This window comes from Pteropus vampyrus, unplaced genomic scaffold, assembly GCF_000151845.1.
Source record: "Pteropus vampyrus isolate Shadow unplaced genomic scaffold, Pvam_2.0 Scaffold93, whole genome shotgun sequence".
Classification (NCBI taxonomy): Eukaryota; Metazoa; Chordata; class Mammalia; order Chiroptera; family Pteropodidae; genus Pteropus; species Pteropus vampyrus.
In genome coordinates, this window is record NW_011888874.1 from 412706 (window position 1) to 417353 (window position 4648).

Consider the following 4648-nt stretch of genomic DNA (forward strand, 5'->3'; position numbering starts at 1 on the left):
TGGTAGGTGAGTCTACGTCCCTTCCCCCTTAAACATGGTAAGGCTCGTGACTGCTTCTGTGAAGAGAATGTGGTGGGGATGTCACGGCAGGATCTCTGTGGCTGGAAGGGAGGCAGCTTCCACCTCGGTCTCCGTCTTGATCTCTCTCTCTCTCTCTCTCTCTCTCTCTCTCTGTCTTTCTCAATCTCTCTCCCTCTCTCTCAGTTGTTTTCTTTCTATTCATCTCTCTGTCTTTCTCTCAGTCTCTTGCTCTCTGTCCCTCTTCCTCTGTCTGTCTGTCTGTCTGTCTGTCTCTGTCTCTGTCTCAGTCTCTCTCTTTCTCTCTCCCTCTTCCCCGCACCCCCCAGTCTGTCTCTCTGTCTCTCTGCACCTTTGGAGACCTGAGCTTCCATCTAAGAAGCCTGGCTCCTTTTGAGGTTGTCATGCTGGAAAGACCACATGCAGATAGAAGGAGATGCCCGAGGGCCCCTCTGTCCCGGCCCCCAGATATAGGAATGTCCTGCCCCAGACACGAGCCTGAGGGAGCCTGCACGCGATTCCAGCCCTAACTTTGACCACGCCTCTGATGCCAAGTGGAGTAGAGACGAGCCATTCCTGCCTCACCCACGTTACAGATTCATGGGCAAAATCAATGTTGTCACTCTCTTAGGGCTCTAAGTTTTGGCATGGTTTGTTACACAGAAACAGGTGATGGAAAGAGTATCCTAGGAAGCTCTAGGTGAACTTCTGATCTCCTTTTGTCTCGATGATACATTTCTGTAAATTTGTCCTACTCTCCCCACACCAACTGGAGAGCTTCGAAGTACAACAACGGATAATAATTTCCCAGCATTTCTGTGTGCCGGGCACAGCACTCAATGCCTTCTCGTTGCTGTATCATGAACTCTGACAACTCTGTGAGGTGACCCATTACCACCTCCTCGAATAGCAGACAAGGAAGCTGAGGTAGAAAAGAGGGTAGTTATTATCTACCAGGCAACTGAACCCCGGAGACCATCCACTCATTTCTCGAATGTAACATCTTATAAAGCGGAGGCTTCGTGAAGCCCGGAGACCATAGCTCTTCCTTCTGCTTGTGTTTATTGAGCTCCCACCAGTAAATCGCAGACACTGTCTTTGCTTGGTGGTCGGCATTGGGCCATGAACAAAAGGATTCCTGCTCTCTCAGAGCTTGTATTCTAGTTCAGGGGAGACAGATAACAAACAAGTAAATACACAAGAAAATGGTAGATAGTGAGAAGTGCCGTGCAGAGAATTCAATGAAGTGGCAACACAGAGGGGGACCGGTTGGCTGCACTGGGTAAGAGACAATGTCCCACCTGAGATGTGCATTTTAGGGAGCCAGAGAGAGGCGATTTGGTGAGATTGCTCACAGTGGGGGGACAGTATGGGTGGTCTCATGCGAAGACAAGCTCGCCACGTTCGAGTTCTCCGAGGAGAGCCAGGCTGGCCGAATTGGAGTGGACTGCGAGGAACAGCTGCGGACGTGGTCGCGTCTTGCCCTTCTGTTAATATTTTCAGCATACATTTATTTTAATTTTTTTTTCTGATTATAAAAGTAGCACATGCTCATTTAAAAAATTTGGAAATAGAGAAAACGTATAAAAAAGTCGAAAAACTTCACCCATAGGCAGCCACTATCAGCATTTCACACATTTGACCAGTCTTTGTTCTGTGACTTTTTTTCGCAGTTGGTATGAGACCTCTACTGTCCGGTATGATAGCCAGCAGCCACATATGGCTATTTAAGTTAATATGAAAAGAGTTGCAAAAAAAAAAAAGTTAAAATTTTAGTCCCTCGGGCTCGGAGGCCACCCTGCATTTCGGGAGCTCGGCAGCCGCATTGGCTGGTGGCTACCCAAAGGACCGCTCAGAGCAGAAGGTCCCCATCTTCACAGAACGCCCTGCTGGACAGAGCCATGTCAGACACGCCTCGTGTCCACGTTTGCAAGGGTGCTTTTTCCTTAGTGAGCTTGTGGTTTCTGCACAGTTTTGACTGACTGCAGAATCGATGTCGTCTGCTGTTCGTGTAGACGCCGGTGCTTGTGCAGCAGCCTCCGCCTCCCTTCACAAGGTTCCGAGAAGCCCGTGACGAATCCGTTTCGTTCTGACCGTCGGATGATTCGAATGTCGCAGATGTGTTTTCCCAGGGGGCAAACCAGCTCTTCCCCTGGAGTCTTTGTCTCTTGCTTCACACGACGATGACTAGGCTTAGCCGGGGTTGTATCAGGTGTCCTCACGAGGAGGCATGGGCCTCATCAACCCTGACCTTGTAGGAGACTTAGTGAGAGGCCCTTCCCGACAAAACCAAACTGGACTCAGCTTCCACTCTGAACGAGTGGCCATCACAGGGCCAGACAAACCTTGAGTCGTGCTCACGAATCTGGCCTTGGTCCTCTGAATGATGTTGGTCTTTTCTATCCGTAAATAACCGTGACTTCCTGATGCTTGATGAGCTTTGCTGCCACACCGATTCCAGAACTTTAATGGCTTCTGAGCCACGGAGGGTCTTCAAGGGCCCTTCCTCCGCCAGAGTCTGGTTTGGCAGCCTCGTTCCGAAGGCAGGATATTGAGGCCGCACACATAAGGATTGGTGTGTTGGTGCCAATTATGGACATTCTCTGGAATGGGCGTTTCCTGTGTCACCTACGTTTTACAGACAAAATTTAATTTAGGAAAATTTTATGGTCCTTTCCCCAATTCTTCATTTCATGTCTCAGGTGTATTCTCGTTTTGTGTTGAGCACGTGCACCCTTTCCAGAATGAGATGCTGGAAGCCACTCCTTTACTTCCCGAGACACAAAGCGAGGCACGCAATCTCCATGGCGGTTATCTGTCCTTGGGCATAAAAGGCAGCTTAGGTTAGGGCCGTGTGTGAGAGCGTCACGAGCCCATGTCATCCCATGGGGCAGCTTTACAGAAAGGCCCCTGGTTAGGAGGCCGAGGCGGTAGGGCTCCTTCTGGTCACGAGAGCTTTGTGTCTGAGAGGTGACGGACTCAGCCGTGGGAGCGTGACCTCAACACTCTCTTGATTCTGTAAAACGTGCTGAGTCTGGTTGGAGTGAGGGGCACCGTCTGGCATTCATGGGCTTCAGGAACTCTCGGGGCTACAGCACCTCCGTTTCGTTAGCTGCATCATGGCATACGATCTCTGAGCGCCCGAACCCCAGGAAGCGCGGCTGCGGACGCACGATCCCTGGTGGCCCCTCCGTGGTCTGCTTGCCTTCCCGGGTGGGGGCGGGGCTGGGCGTTACCATGAGTGTTTGGGAAAAACGATCACGCTCTGCTGCCGTCCAGACCTGCCCACCCACCCGCCTCCTTCCTTCCTTATTTTTCTCCCCTTCTCTCTTCTTCCTTCTCTCCCTCCTCCTTCCTCGTTACATTAAGATTTTATATTCTCTTTTTATTAATAAACTTAATACAGCCTTGTTGTTAATTTAAATTATATGGAAATATCTCGGCTTTCACTTGAATATACAAAATCCTTGTGGGAAAATGTACTGGGAGTGGTGACGAGCATAAGGGACACATGGCTCTTAACTGGCTGTCATTTATTGGAGCACGTGCTATGGTATAACTGTGCCCCAAATACTGCCAGCAAAACATCAAAGCTTTAAAGAGTGAAAGCACCAGCGGTGACTGTCGGCACCCACGGGTGCCTGTGACCCTGGGCGGTTTATATAATAATCATTAAAGATGTCCGTTTGCCCCCAATCACTTTTCAATTAAAATGCTCTGCTCGTCGTTCCCAAAGGCATTGGTTGGTCAGAAACCTTCTGCAGCCTCATACGTTGCCTCTTCTTCTTTTTTAATTTTTCTGTGTGTCACTTTGCAGAGTGGCCAAACCAAAATGCTATTTTGGGCAGATGCATTTCTGCGTCTAGCTGGATAGTTCTGTACAATCCTTTCAACTCATTATTCACCCCGATGGGCACTTTGGTGCCAGCGAATTCCAGTGGGTTCATTTGATGCGACTGTTCTGCTGAAAAGAAATGTTGGACAGGGGCCATTGTCGACAGAGCGGAGGTTTGGATGATCCTGCCCGCTGAATCTCTGCTGCAGAAGAGAAGTCACGGCCGCTGAGCACTCGTCTGAGTGTTTGACACGATTCGAGCTGTTTTAGAGACAGACGTAGTTTAACCGTTAGACTTTTCCTGTGGCGCGTCTGCCCGAGGAGTCAGGTGGCCCTGTGTCAGGACGACTCATGTTTTCCTGCCAAAACAGACCTTCCTGGCTTCTTCCTCAGAGGAATAGCATTTGGTCACTTCCTTTCAGGTGCCCGGAGGGAGCCATTGCTGTATGAAGTCACAGGCCCGTGGAGCGGGCACCTGGATTATGTTCTTCTAGCTCCCAGCAGCGTTGAATTAACAGATGGGTTAACGTTATGCTCAGTTTTTATCTAGGGTCGTGATGAGAAATGGCTACGTGGGTTTGTGCTTTTGTAAAACATCTGTCGAGGATGTTATCCACCATGTTAAATGTCTTTAAAACAATGATACTCATGGAAATCTGCTTTTTGTTCAGAGCTGGGGAAATTGTATCTCTACTGATGAATTCATGTGATTAAAGTCAGATAAAAGCTACTTGATAGATCATGTTTTATCTTTCGCCTTGGTTGCCGTGAAGCTCAGAGATCATTTTTGCGCTC